Source organism: Thermobia domestica, chromosome 11 (genome assembly GCF_964235325.1).
Source record: "Thermobia domestica chromosome 11, izTheDome1.hap1.1, whole genome shotgun sequence".
Lineage (NCBI taxonomy): Eukaryota > Metazoa > Arthropoda > Insecta > Zygentoma > Lepismatidae > Thermobia > Thermobia domestica.
This window is the reverse complement of record NC_137464.1, coordinates 76,663,591-76,679,956: the sequence shown is the minus strand read 5'-3', so window position 1 is coordinate 76,679,956 and position 16,366 is coordinate 76,663,591. Positions and strand designations below refer to the sequence as shown.

General features: G+C 33.8%; 1 protein-coding gene across 1 annotated transcript in view; it reads left to right on the top strand.

The window, feature by feature from the left end:
• The window catches only part of LOC145664192 (1,5-anhydro-D-fructose reductase-like), an 81,127-nt gene that overhangs the window by 25,191 nt on the left and 39,570 nt on the right, over positions 1 to 16,366 (top strand). The window lies entirely within an intron of this gene.

Sequence of the window (16,366 nt, the reverse complement as noted above, 5' to 3'; positions counted from 1 at the left end):
CAACGTTTCAAACTATCAATAAGAAATGAAATTTCAATACATTAGAAACTATGTAATTTTAAAATTTTCGAAATGGGCGACAGCATTAATTTCAAGTAGTAATTGTAAACTTTTGACGTTTCTTTCTGTATGTGACCACACAATAGCATTTTAATTTAGATTATTTTACGGTAAAAATATTTAGCGAAACGAAACACAAATTCAAAAGCTTCTTTGCGAATTTCTCGGTATTCACCAATGGAAGTGAAGAATATGTTTGTTTTTAAAATCTAAAATATAGTTTGGCTACTTATGTTTGAAATTATAGTAATTACTTAATTTCATGATGAAAGTTCTGAATTTAAGGTTACTTATACGCAGACACATAGGGCCTACTTATATAATACCGGGTGATGTATTAAAACTCTTTTTGGACATATCTGGCAAACTACAAATCGGACTTGAAAAATATTCTAACAGGAGTTGTTGGTCTCGACATTCAATGACCACATTCGACATCCTGCCCCACTCCTCGGGTCGGGAGGGGTCAACTTTGAGATCTTAAATAGGAACCTCATTTCTTATTGCAGATTCGGATTCTCCGGAGGGAAATACAGAACTTTGTATTAAACATTTTGTTCATTGCGCGTAATAGATGGCGCTGTAACCGACAAAAACCTAAATGGGTTACCAACAGTTGAAAATAAGAAATACACATCAGATTAGGAAAATTAGTTAGTTTTGATATCTTCGCAAATGCTATAAAATGACGGCATAGTTGATCCCACCACCATCACCATCTTAGGAGGTTCGAAAGGCAGTTTACTCTAAAATCTGTAATGAGAAACCGATGTTTTATAGCGGAAACATCGTCCATTTCTAGCCTCTCACTAGCTCGCGAAACAAACCAAGACCGCTCACGCTCAACCAAGAAACTAAAGTATACTGATGCTTTGCTCAGTGCTCCTAGACCTCGTACAGTGTAGCATTGAGTACTTTACTAAAACATTAATAAATATCTAGACTGATCCAATTTATAATTCGGAAGTGATAGCATCCAAATTTAAAAACAAATCTCCTAGGTAATCAACCAGAACTTCTTCAAACAAATAAAAAAAATATTGACTTGGTTTGTTCGAAGCGTCACTTTTCGGTATCGCAATTACTATATGGCTTGAGAAAAATAATTTTAAAAAAACAAAGTAATCGCGAGTGACTCGGAACCAGTGAAAATTTACAGCAGCAGCGTACCTGAAAACCTCCCAAAAATAAAAAAAAGACAAATAGTTAATATTATAGCACTCCACTCTCTCTCTCGTTCATACAATAAAAGAACTGATTGGTGAATGCAAGAACATAGCAATTAAACAGATAAATTAAATTTTTGGGACAGTTTTAATTAGCTTAAATTTTTTTTTTATTTAAGGTACAATATACAATTAAATATAGTCAAACAATAACAATAGCTAACAATTACTGATCTTTCAACGATCTATATAGTATAAGGAGTGCAATTCACTGTATTTAAATCAGTTTAATTTGGACTATAAAACCAAACATTTAATGACCAATAGAGAATTATAAGCTTGAATTGCGAACACCCTTTCTTCGTTACAAATTTATTAACTTTAAATGTAATCGATGTGGAGAATTTTGGGCTCAAAAGATATTCAGTGAATAATTTAATTTCTTTTTTTACGTTTACATTCAACACCCAGTGACTATATCTACTGTTTCTAAGTAATAGCAAAAATAAATTCTTAAGTACATACCACTTTACATTAGAAAAATTAGAAATAGAAAGGAAATATAATTTTTTACCCCAAAGGCTCTAATCATCTGCTGGCTCCACAGTCTAAGAACTTCTCTTTCTTCTACTATAGTGCAACACGATTTAGCAATAAATTTAATTATTTCAGTGCTTAATAATTTTAAACGCCCTATATAATCTTACTGTGTTAATTTTACAGTTAAATAATTTCCTTTAATAAGTCTAAATTTAACGTAATTTTCTGCCTCAATTCGATCAAACTGGTACTGTGTTTTATTTCTCTACTCCTCTTAAAACTCCCTATATAGTGTCATTAAATTTATTCGATTAGAAATCTACCGTTTATTAAATTAGTTTTGACCTCTTTAACCACTACTCCGAAAACTACTTAATTCAATTTACAGCCACTAACGTATTTACCCACTCTACTACGTACTAGCTCTATCATTCCACTAAGTACTTTAATTCCAATTTTTAAAAACTTAGAAGTAAGAAGAAAAGTCATTTAGAGATTACTTAATCTTTACAAGCTCACTTTTTTTTTTAAAAAAATCTATTTTTTTTGTCTCACTTTTTAATCTCACTTTTAGAAATTAATCACACTTTTAATTGTTAACTTTGTTAATTTCTAGCATCAAGACGGTATAATAGGAGTCCTAATGCAACTTCAATTAAATTGAGACAGTTTACATAGCCTAACAATTTTCCTATCAAACTGTAGCAAACTAACGTTAAGTTACTTCTTCATACATTTTTTGAAAAAGAAAAACACTCCACACTCACTACATTAATTCACGATATTTTTATATTTTAGATTTTTGCACTGACAAGGAAAGAGAAATGTAATACGAATTTCCCGACTTCAACCGTAAGCTGTTGCATGTACGAAAACTTCCACTAGTTCCCTGTATCACACCTTCAAACCAAGTGACGAGGCATAGCTAGCACGAGGCAACCGAAGCCACAAAAGGGGGCGTGTCACTCACTTTCCCGTTTTCCCGTGCTACATCATTCAAAATCACAGCTAATGAAAAGAAAAGGTGTTTTGCTTACAACTTCAAGCTTTTACAGAAATAAGAGCGAAAGAAAGAAAAACAAAACGAATTCCTTCCTACATATTACAATCCTGTTTTTTTTTTTTTAAATAAACTTTAACCAATTTCTTTCTCTGCCCTTTTTAAACAGTAAATTTACTTCACAACAACAGAATTTAATATATCATAAAAATAATGTAGCGCATTGGAAATCGCTACAACAGTCAACATACAATCCCAATCTGCACGATGTGTTTCTGGAGATATATGGACTTTATTCCTTCTCTCATTTTTGCTATTCTATTTACTAATGTTTCTTCTGAGCTTGTGGACATCAAAAATTACATTAAAAATTACTACGATATTGTTCACGGCTAGATCTCCATCAATTAACTAAGACTTCTAACGGAACCATCCTCAAAACCAAGAATCCCGATCTTTATAAACGTCTTATCTATAAAGTGGGACCAGCAATGTTTGGTGTTAACACGAAAATTCAATTCCTGGAAACTCCACATATCAAAACTCCACCTCCGCTACAGCGTACTCCGTTACTCTGTAATTTCTCTTTCATATTGAACTAGTGTTTGATACTATTTGACATGAGGGTCTAATTTATAAACTAACACATCTGCTTCCTCATACTTATGGAAGTTTTCTCCATCAATGCCAGGCTTTCGTTCAGATCAACATGGCCATATCTCTTTCCTTTCAACTAAGCGCTGATGCGCCACAAGGATCAGTTCTATCACCTCGACTATGTATTCTTTATATAGCAGACATGCCTCAATCTCAGCTTCCACTATATGCACTACAATTTGTTGATAATTCTGCTCTTCTGGCATTGGGATCTTCCGTTGACCGTGTTAATCTACTCCTACAACCAGCTTTAGACAAACTTATTTCATGGTGTCTGAAATGGAAGCTCATGCTAAATCCAAACAAACTCAAATGATTCTCTTTGGGCCATGCGCCGAAATCCTCAACATTCACATTTAACTCTCTTGGACTCCCCAATACCACTTCAAAAGTCTTAAATACCTGAATGTCATCTTTGGCAAATATCTTAGTCGGAAGCCTCATCTCGCACAACTGGAAGCTAATATCCGCTGCCGTTTGAATTTATTACGAAGTCTCAAATGCACCACGTGGAGTCTCAATACAAAACTTCTTATGCTTACCTATAAAGTTTTTGTACGCCCAGCAATCACATACAGTCATCTCACCCGGTTATCAACAGCTCCGACTTTCTATGAGCGTCTGAAAGCTCTCGAAAGATACGCCTTACGCTTGGCCTACTCTCATGCTTTCAATACTTCCACTGCTGAAATATATCTTCGTGCGCAATTTCCAACCCTTTTGCCGCACTTCTTCCATCTACGCCAACGTTATATCCAAACACGCATCAATCTGGAACATCCAATTGTCCATGAGCTCCTAGACCAAGTTCCAGCTTTACCACGCTATGTCTACCCACCACTGGATCATCTTCTAGCAATATACGAACAGAGACTATTGCTATAGACCTATATAATCCAGACTGACGTATATACCACTGCAACCCACATATATATTGCACATAATCTCCGTGCACTACTGCAGACATCACATAATAAGGAGGCACTTTTTCATTGTGTGTAATCATCATATTGTCTCCAGTACTTCAGCCCTTATACGTTCTCCCCTTCAGCTCATAGTATCATACAGCCAGTAACCATTCTACACATTTAACGCTTAAAAACTAGAAAATCTCTGGCTACAGAGAAGATATTGCCTTCTACGACCCGCCCATTCTCGGATGGGAATAAATTCTTGTTTTAAGAAAAAATAGCATCATTAACTACTTGAGAAGAAGTACTGTACTTGAGAAGAATCAAGAGGTGAATATAATCAAGTCAAGAGGTGAATATAATCTAACATTAGAAGGCTTTGCTTTCTTTCTCTTGACTGACAAAAGACATCAGTTGCTTCTTTTAGGGGGGGAAGAGGGGTAATCACCTCTATGAATTTGAGAACCACATGCTTTTATTAGATAGCGTACACATATACTAACAAAAACCGTGAATCTCTTATGTTGCTGGACAACTTTACCCTCAAAATCTGGAATGATGCTACTGAGCTACATTGGTGGTTTTATTAGCCGGGGAAGGGGAAATTCCGAGAATAGACTGAAATAGTGTGACGTCACATCCTTCTCGTTGCCATGGTGATCGCCATTTTATTTTCTAAACAACAAGTAGCCTAAATACCTAAAGAACCTATGTGCAAAACGAAAACAGTGATGAAATATTTCGGAACTGCAAACATTAGATTGGAATAAATACTTATGCTTTTTAAATATTTCTAATGACTGAAACTGAAAAAAAAGGTAAAAAAAGTAATTAGAAAAAAATATGTTAAATAATTTTACGTGCATGACAAGCATTGAAACTTGGATCAGCGAGTTCACATGTCTTGTGAAATTTTCTTTCTGATGTATATTTTGGGAATTTCTATATTTTCAGGTTAAATTAAACCTTAAAGTGTACTCACCCTGTTCATAATCAGATATTAACCCTAAATAATTCCGGAAAATTTTTGATTCAATAACATGATATTGCAAATTTGAACAGGATTATTGTTTGACAGTTGTTTAAAATATATACTGAACCATTCATAAATGGATGCGTAACTATTGTACGTTTTCTAAATGCTTCTTTTTAAACAAAAAAGTTGATAGAGAATATAAGAAAATATGTTACCTATATCCACTGATGGTCTGGATTGAATATTTCTCAAGGCTAGCCTTTTCTTTCTTTTGTAATGTAGACTATACTTAGAGATAATATTGTGCACTCCCATTGTAAACAGCAGACATTAGAAGTCTAAATGCCCCAATAGAATTAACATTATTCTAAAAGACTTTCTTCTTTTTTAAAAATAATATATTTTTACAGCTTTCTCTGTGCCGACAGTTTGTCAATCTACACATTAGGGAGTTTATGTTGCGTACAATTGCTTCTTATGGTGGATTACATGATAATTGTGCTTACATTAACTATTCGATTTCTACCTTATTTAGGAATGTGGAGCTTTTAGAAATAAGCTCTTTAGCTCCATTAGCTTCACGCGTTTGTATAGAAAAAAAAAACATGGCGATCATTATCGTAACGGGAAGGAAATGACGACATCACTATTCCAGTCTATTGAAAGAACTTCACTTGTGATTCAACTTTATTCGAGACAGACCTGACTCTATGCTAGTATCGCTGTCTTGTTAATAACATATTGAGTCGATAGAATACAAACTGTAATGAGAATGTGGTTATTTCTTATTTGTAGAGTGCAGTGGCGTACACAAGAGGTTTCCCTTTTTTAATTCCTCCGTCAGCAAGACATTATAGAAAAATGAACATTCATCATATTAAGATACGAAGAGCAAACACTTGAAAGGATGTGAATTTGGAAGCTTGAACCCACCTCTTTTGACGAAGTTTTGCTTAATCCACTGGTGGATTGTGGATAACGCTTAAGTTTGATTGTTCCACATAATTAACAAACTTCTTTTTCCTTCTAAAAATCACTAAAAATATCCCTTTTTTTACTCTGAAAAATCTGGCAACCCTATTTAGAAATTTGAGTCAACTAATCTAAAGTTTTTTTTTTTTTTTGAGGCGGAGAACTTTAAACTGGCAACACTGTTTTCAGTTACAGCTGATATTATAGTTCTCGGTTGTTTTGAGGTGAGTTTGGTTTGGCAATTTATCATGAAGAGACTCACGCTAGAGCAACGTTTGCAAATTATACAAATTTATTTTGTAAACCATGGTTCAATTCAACAAACTCATCGGGCAATACGTGCATTTTACGATGCTCATAATCGTCCATCACAACAATTAATTCGAGAAACTAGATCGTTTCTGCAATACGTTTACTCTATACGGTAATACGCATCCTGTAAGATGTCGTATAGTGTGGATACAACATGCGATTGATGTCTTAAAAATTATGCTTGTGAGAACGTTACAGTCAACGGTGAGCGGTACAGAGACATGATTACTAACTTTTTCGGGCCTCAATTGACAGATATTAATATTGCAGACTTGTGGTTTCAGCAGGACGGCGCCACATGCCACAATTAATTTACTGAAAGAAACATTTGATGAACGATTAATTTCACCAGACACGTAACAACATTTCAAATAGAGGAGCGGGCAAGAGTTCTTGTTGCGCCCTTCTCTCAACAGCGCCCCCCCCCCCCCATCACAGCGCGTCATTTCCACATTCCACTAATCATTACAGTATTACTGTTATGTATTTCTTTTCATGTGTGTGGGGAAAATAGTTGTAATTTACGGAAAAACTATACATTTGAAAAATTAAAATATTAAACTAACTTGAAGTAAGGACAGCTTTTTCAGATGTCCAATGTATTCATTCAACACAGAGTCGTACATTAGTAAAACTAGTAGACCTCATTTGATTTGCGTCGCGATACGTATGAAGTACAGTTTACTATTAATTAATCACTAAATAGCATGGAAATAGCAAAAAAGCATGGAAAAGATAATCGTTTTTTTAGTCTTTTTTTTTTTTTCGAGACCTTAAACCACTATTCAGAACAGTTCCTACTGTTCAGTTCAGAATTGTTCCTATTCAGAACAGTTCAGAATTGTTCCTACCACTAACTTTTTACTGAAACTTTTTTGTCGTTAAACATTATTGTTAGAGTTGTACAAACAATTCGTTCGAATTAGAAAACCCTATACATTAACCCTTTTAAGACTTCACTTTTTAGGTAAATTTTAGACTTTGTCAAGCAGCTATTGCATCGAGACTATTTATCGTAGCATCATGGTTCATACCCCGTTTTGTTCGGAATGAAACAGTGTTTTTCTAATTTGTAAATTTCCCTCATATGTACCTAAGGCAATAAAATTCCTGTCCAAATCGGGAAAAAAGGATTTTTCTAAAAAAAGAAGTCTCCATTTCCTGTGAATTTCTTCCCTCCGGTACACAACATGGACATGCGAATACCCCCCCCTCCAAAAAAAAAAAAAAACACTCCAAACAAAACGAGGTATGAACCATGATACTGGGGTAAATAGTCTTGGTGCTAAAATTCATTTACTGTTTTTCCCAGCCCTTTTTTCCTTAATATCTACTAAACTATTGTTATTCAACAAGCACTAGTGTCAATACTCTTTATCGTAGGATCATAGTACGTAATTCTTTGTATTAGTAATGAATGAATGTTTCCAACTGTACCATTCAAATATCCCCTATGTACCAGAAGCAGTGATGAAAATTTTCCGGAAAATTTTGAAACGGAAAATTTTCCGATTCATAAAAAACATACCTCACTTATTCCTACATAGTTGTTTAGCAGTGATGTGAGGTGAAAAATTTTCTTCTATATTTTTCCGGAAAACTTTCCGTTCTTAACAAATATCAGTGATCAAGTAACAGTTCCTCAGTATTCATAAAATTGACTGAAATTATGTATAAAAATGTTAAAAAGTGAAAGATCGTTTAAAGAATCTGAAAATTTTCATGGCTCTCACTTTTCAGTACTATGTAGGAACAAGTGAAACAATGTTTCATAAATCGAAATATTTTGTATCTTGTATAGAAAAATTGAAGAACTTTTTATGTCAGAAAATTTTCATCATTTTGAAGCAAAAAGTAAAACAACTTTTTGTGAATCGGAGAGTTTTATTGCTCTGTAGAAACAAATGTAAGGAATTTTCATGAATCGGAAAATTTTCATCACGATGTAGAAACAACTGAAAACACTTTTCATAATCCGGACAGTTTTGGATATTATGTATAGTGATGTTAGGTGGAAATTTTTCCATTATATGTAACTGCACATTGAGATATACAATTCCTGCAGAGGAAAATTAGACAGCAACAAAATTATAATTTTTTCAATTAGATTTCGGGAACCAGAACATTTTCTAATATTTCAAGTTGGGAAGTAAAATTTACATAATGTTTCTCTCTCTCTCTCTCTCTCTCTCTCTCTCTCTCTCTCTCTCTCTTCCTCTCTCTCTTATATCTACTTATTTATAAATGTTGCAGAATGTAAATCTATAAAAGTAGTAAAGCTATGAGAAAACAATCTCATGCGTATTAAACTGACGAAATCTAATATTGTAAGATCAAAGGTCGATTCGTAAGAACGCATTGAAGGTTTTGAAACATTCTTGAAATGAAGAATCGTTAGATTTTCACTTCATGAAACTTAATACATATTACCAATAAATTTCACGGCTAAACAACGACGTAGGAATAAGTGGAGTATGTTTTTATGAATCGGAAAACATTCATGACTTTTAATAAATTGAAATTTTAAATTATAGAATGTGATATTTGTACTCTACGAACTCATGTTCTCTGCATTTTGCACACATACACACACACAGAGGAGTTGAATTGAGTTGATTTTGAGTTTAACGTCCCTTTCAGCAGCGAGACTATATAAGACGGGACCAACTGATTAACGTGAAATCCGAACTACATGAGCTCCCGCTGGGAATCGAAGCCAGGTCTTCCATGCCAAAGGCGCGTATGCTAACCGCTTAGCAACGAAGGAGCTCGCAGATGAAGAGAGAGAGAAACACTGTGTAAAAGTTTACTTCCCAACTTGAAATATTGGAACATTTTCTGTTTCCTGAAAGCTAATTGGAAAATTATAATTTGTTGCTGACTAACTTTCCTCTACAGAAATTCAATTTTGTAGCTGAATGTGCAGTTAAATATAGTGGAAAATTTTCCACCTAACATCACTATACATAATATCCAAAATTGTCCGGCTTATGAAAAGTTTTTTCCACTTGTTTCTACATCGTGATGAAAATTTCCCGATCTATGAAAATTTCTTTCACTTGTTTCTACAGAGCAATAAAACTTTCCGATTCACAAAAACTTGTTTTACTTTTTGCTTCAAAATGATGAAAATTTTCGAACTCATAAAAACTTCTTCGGTTTTTCCATATAAGACAGAAAATATTTCGATTCATGAAAAATTTTCACTTGTTCCTACATTCTACTGAAAATTGTCTGAGCCATGAAAATTTTCAGATTCTTTAAAAGATCTTTCACTTTTTTACATTTCTATACGTGAATTTAACCAATTTTATGATTGCTGAGGAATTGTTACTTGATTACTGATATTTGTTTAGAACAGAAAATTTTCCGGAAAAATATAGCGGAAAATTTTCCGAAATGGAAAATTTTCCACCTCACATCACTAACCAGAAGTGAAAAAATCCCGCCCGGGAAGTGAGAGATTTTTGTCAAGAAAAATAACTTTTTCGGGAATTTGTTCCGCAAGGTATTGTCATCCGCAAAAAAAAAGTTCGCATATACTGTAACTTCCACATTTTCATTAATAACTCAGTTTTCTTAATATATTATCGCTTCTTTGTGCTTTCCTTAACAAAGCAGTGTAGTAATGAATAATTATTTATGATTTTTGTGAAAAAATAAAGCAAAATAAGAAAATTATAAGCAAAAAACTGTGATTGTTATGAAACTTTAGTCTGTCAGATAATTACGCGAAGAATATCCCGAGGGAAATTCACTCCATACAGTGCACAGGTATTAGGAGCACTCACAAATACGTAAAATTGAAGGAACAGAAAATAATGTATTTTTGAGATGAATATACAATTCACACTTCACGTGAAGTTCCAATATGGGAAATCAATCAATATCTTCAGTTGAAATTACTGAAAATAAAAACAGAAAATGGCTATTTAACATTTAAAACTCCAAGTGTAAACCTGCGCTTGGAGCGAGTCTATTTCTAATATCAGAACGCGTTATTTCGTAACATGCCTGCGTGGCCAAGCGGGTTTAGTAATGCTGTTGAAATTCTAGAGCCGAAGGGTGGCAGTTCGAGCCTGAGTGCGGAACGCTTTTTTTTTTTTTCAATATAGTGAAATATTTTTTAAAATATAAATGTCTAGTTTGAAGTGCTTAAAAACACAAGACCAGATGAACAATCACTTTTCAAAGCCCAGTCACATTTATTCACTATGTTCATCAATTAGGCTATATACGAAGACACTAAAATGTGGAACGTTAACGATCCTTATTAACGTTAATACCACATCCGTTATAATGAGAACAGATTTGTGATCTGAATACCAACCTTAAACCATACGTCCAAAATGAAAATTATTCATATTCTTGATACCTATTGCAACACTCAGTTGTAATATAGAGAGTGAGAGTGCGAAAGAGAGATAAAATACTGTATACAGGGTGCGGAAAAATTCCCGGAACGGTCCAATATCTCGCGAAGTATAAATATCACCAAAACAAAAATAACACATGTTAAATAGTTTTAAAGAAGCTATCCAATGATAGAAAACACAATCACCTATCCCTACCTCCTTGGGGACTACGGGGGATAACTTTAAAATTTTAAATGGGAACCCCTATTTCTTATTTCATATGTGGATTCTCCAGAAAAAGTGATAGTGATTTGATCAAAAATTGAAAACAGTGTGTGCGAAGATGAAGTTACATGGAATACAATATCGATAATTGTTTTGCAAAGTAGCTTTATGAAGTAGTTCTTAGTAGTAGGGTTATTTACAACAAAAATAAGCCATTTTTGTCACCATTTGTATTTTCTTGCAAATTAATAAATATGGACAAATGCATTATTTTATGGAAGTTAAAATGTATGAATTCGTTATGTGGGTAAAAAAATCACATGAAAATTTTACTCTGCGTGGAAATCGAACTAATGACCTTTCATGCCGCAGTCCCGTACGCTAACCGCATGGCCCAGAGCTCGACACTGAGAGGCCACATTTTCATAAAGATTTGCCGCCTCCATTTTTTATGTGTCGATTCAAGTACTATCCGTGAAGGCACTGTTTTCAATTTTGGGTCAAATCACTGTTACTTATTCTGAAGAATCCAAATGTGCAACAAAATATGGGGATTTCCATTTAAAATTTTAAAGTTACCCCCCGTGTGGGAATGGAGGATTGCGTTTGGTATCATTGGATAGATTTTTCAAAACTGTTTAACACGTGTTATTTTTGTTTTGCTGATCTGTATATTTCGCGAGATATTGGACCGTTCCGGGACTTTCCCCGCACCCTGTATAAGCTTGTATTTTTAATTAAAACAGTTAGTGTAAATCATAATCTGGATTTTTGTAAAGTAAATGAAACAATCATATAGAAAATGTATACAGTTTAAAATTGAATTACATTGCAATTCCAGAATCTGTAACATTATACATTTCTTATTTATTTACATCGAATGTTAACTTATTGTATAGTTTATAGCGTGAGTATCAGCTGATATGTAACACAAAATTATCTATAAATTGAATTTAAATAGGAAATGATATAGTTGTTATAAGAACAAGTTTATGAACATGAACTGTATAATAATGGTTGTATTTGAAACAGAGTTTGCGTAATGGAGTAAATATTTACACCGCCAGCTTTGCAATACTGTGCGGTTTAAATTGTCAATCTCATCAATTTTACTTATTTCGCTTGAATGTTTATGGAATTTAGTATAGCATTATGAAACATTCAACAACTGATCTAGTAGTGAAACATATTTAATAAGATTACCGCACATTACGGTAGATTCCGAGATCGCTCCCAGCTTTGCGAGCACTTGATAATATCTTATTATTATTTCAGATAAAATATTATGTGGAAGAGCTAAATTAAATTAGAAAATGAAATGAAATATTTAACATCCCACTATTACGCCCTTTAGGCGGGAAGGTTCTAGATTGCTGGTCCTCACATAGAGGAGAATTTGGATTAGTAACCAGTTTGGTTCTTTTCTTTATCAAATCTCAATACACAATTCATATAGTAATGTCGAGCAAGCGATAGCGGGTGAAGGCAGGTTAACCAGGTTGATTGCTTTCTTCATCACCACTCAATTGGTATACGGATCAGTGTTCTAGAATCCTGCTATTTTAGGCTAAGGGAGAAGATAATTAAATTAAGAAAATGATATAAGAATTGGTGGAATGAGAAAGTGGAAGGAAAAGGAAATGCTTTGAGAAAAGTCACGGACATAATGTTGTCCACCAGAAGCTTACTTGAACGAAATAAAACCAGAGACCGCATGCACCAAAGGTAAGCGCTCTACCAGTGAACCATCGCGCCCCATAAATTAAATAAGAAAGATAAGTAGTAGGCAATTTATAATTGAATATTGTATGTAAGAAACTTATTGTCCATAAAGATTCTTTCTCTTCAAGCTTTTGTAATTGATGTTGCAAATTGTCCGATGCTTTGCAATGCGAGTCAAAGGAATAAATGCATTTTTTCGGGATAGTATCGTCTGCCCCTTGCTGCTATTGGTGGTATAAAAGTAGTGTTGAGTTGATTTTTAGTTTCTTGTTCCTTTTGTTATGTGAATATAGACTAGACCAAAATTTTTTACTGGTGTTCATTTCAGGATCACTCGGTAGCATGTTTTTAGTGGAGGAATGTTACGTGAATATAGATTACACCAAGTCACAAATATTTTGACAAAGATATACATTTTATTACACAAATAGTTTCTGCTTTTCCTTTTACTGCAAATGTTTGTTTCTAATAGTGATTTTTATTCTTATTGTATCCGTGAATATACATTCAAGACTTTTTTTAAAAAAATAAGTTGTTTAATAAGGCACTGAAAAGTGTTGGATTTTGTAACACTCTAACACTTAAAAACATAATAATACTGAGTGATCCTGAAATGGACACCAATAATTAATTTTGGTCTAGTCTATATACACGTAACACTTTCAACAGCGAGGCTATATGAAACGTGGGCTTACTAATTAACGTGGAATAAAAATAAAAAAAGTCTAGTGGCTAGCGCGAGTGTTTTTGGTTCTTGTAGTCTCGGGTTCGATTCCCGGTAAGGGTCGATTCAGGTTAAATTTTCAGGGAAGTTTATGGGAAAAACGTTAAAAAATATAATTCGATTCAGGTTAAATTTTCAGGGGAGTTTATGGGAAAAACGTTAAAAAATATAATTGCAAAAGTCTGATGCCAGTGTTTTGTAAGCTATTGACAAAATAATAGAAAGACAGGAAAGAAATTCTCTTGAGAACTGAAAGTGAACAATGTTTTCGCATTTATGCTTAATTTGCTACTAGCGTGACACAATAAATTGAATATAATATAAATATTAGACACAAAATTCGCTACTTCACGGTTGATAACATGCTAAATGCTAGGTATTGTTAAACATTAAACGTAACACCTCAATCTTATATCAATAAATAACTTAAATAAATAAATAACAAGACAGAACAATACTATTAACCTATATTTGCATAGTATATAAATTAAAAACACGTTGTTTATCGTAACGAAAAATGGCTGAACCGTTTGAAATGAATTTTATTAACATAGTTAACACCTACCTCGGACTGGGTTGTTGTCACGCCATTTTTATTGAAATGCGTATCCAAACAGAAGAGAGGGGGTTAAAATGTATGCCAAAAATAGAATCTCTCACGTTTGTGAGATGAAATATGATACATAAATTCCTTATTTAAAACGAGTGTGCACGTGTCCGACCGTGTTTAGAAATTTCGGTACTAAATGGAGAAGAGGGGCAATTTGTATCGTTTTTGCTCAATATTTAAGAATGATGACATCGAGATTGTGTCTTGTCTTCACAGCAAAACGGATGAAGCACTTGAAATTATCTTTTAAATATAAGGTATTTAGCATTTGGTCCAGTCGGATTCATTAACACATATGTCGTAAGAGGAACAGATGGATATAAACACCTTATTTTAAAATATGTGAGCCCATCTTCCGTTGTCCTTAAAAATCCACTTTTGAGGGGGAAATGGGGCAAGTTCCAAATAAGGCGGTCAATATGTAAAAGTGACGTCGTGTTTGTCTGTCCGATCATCACGGGAAATCAAATCAGCCGTTTGAAATAAATATTTGAATACATTTAGTATTTGGAAGAAAATGGTTAGCTGACGTTCACTAGAAACTTGACAAAACTTCGATACAAATTAGAGGATAGTCAGCTATGCCTAAATCTAATATTGTAATAGGTGGAAGTGAAAACGACGAACGAAGTAACAGTGGATTAAAATTTAGTATTAGAAGTCATTGAAAAACAGAATGTGATGCGCGAAAACGAGAAAAAAAGAAAAGGAAAAACGTAACGTTGCCGACGACAACACACTGGATGGTGTTTATTGAAAGACCCATAAACGATATTCATTAGCTCATTCTTCACGGTTTGGATTGCAAGAAATAAAACTATTTCTTCGTGCTAATACGCCTCTCAAAACGAAATGTTATATTTCTGCAAAATTTGTTTTTCTTACATGACTGGATAATTTTTTTAAAAAATTCTATTGTGCTGAAGAAAACAAAACCATATGACAAGCTGTATTTGATCTGAAGACCCCATGATCTTTACTACATGTTGTTATTCATTACATCAGCGAGACGTTGTTTGCAATGACACTGATACATTGAGTGGTTTGTTCGAGAAAGTTGCTTGTCTCGATTGTGTTTACTCTTTAGGTTTTTCGTAGAATACATGAAAAACAAATACATTTTTCGCTTAGATATCCAGGAATCCTGTTTTAACTGATCAGAAAACAGCAATCTACTGGTGAAATGATATGGGGTAATGTGTAGCATTTTGTTTTCACGCCATCGATAGCAGCAAGGGGCACATGAATTACATAAAAAGGGAGTGTGTTGTTATGAACTACTAATATCTTTTTCAAAAAGTTTACGTGTTACTTCGTAGCTCAGGGGATAAGTGAGAGATTACAATACACAAGTTCGCACGATCGAGTCTTGTCCACTGCTATTATGTTTTTTTTTTATTTTCATTGTTTAACGGTGAAAGTGACGTAGATACATTTTCATTGGCATTCAAAAAAAAAAAAAATGGAAGGGAATACGTAGCCCTGAAAAGGGCTGTTTATATATAAGTGTCTAATAGGAGGTCCAATGACCTTCTACATCGATGACTGCCTGGAGCCTTCTGGGCATGCTTTCGGTAAGTCTGCGGAGACGCAGTTGGTTACTCCAAGAGCTAGTAAGATCGTAGTTTTTATTTGCTAAGAGGCAGAAAACACGTTATTTCGATACATGTTGTTTGACTACAAGGGAGCACTTCACAACTGATTACTGAGTGATAAGATCTGTGGTATTCTGTTCAACTTTCCTTTAGGCAATTTTAAACGTAATAGACAATATTTGTCTGGCCTTGTCAGTGCCTGAGGCAGAAGACAAAATCAATGAAAATGTTTTCAACATAACATTTTCGATTTATGTTTATCTCCTATCCGTTTTTGTTACGATTGCCTCCTTTAGAAATATCAGCTCTCTTTTTTTGGCCCCTATATGGAAATGCTATTGCGGTTTTCCAACATTCAATATTTTTGGCAAAATTAACACTTTCAAATAAAGCTAAACAAGCATATGTTTTACAGACAAAACAATATGTAAAGTTCTACTTTCCAGTTAGGCAACATTCCTTCAAAAAATTGCAACTATAGTTTGCATCTCAAGTAATAGGGTAAATGTGCCAGTAGTCGACCATTTAAGGAGATTTTCAA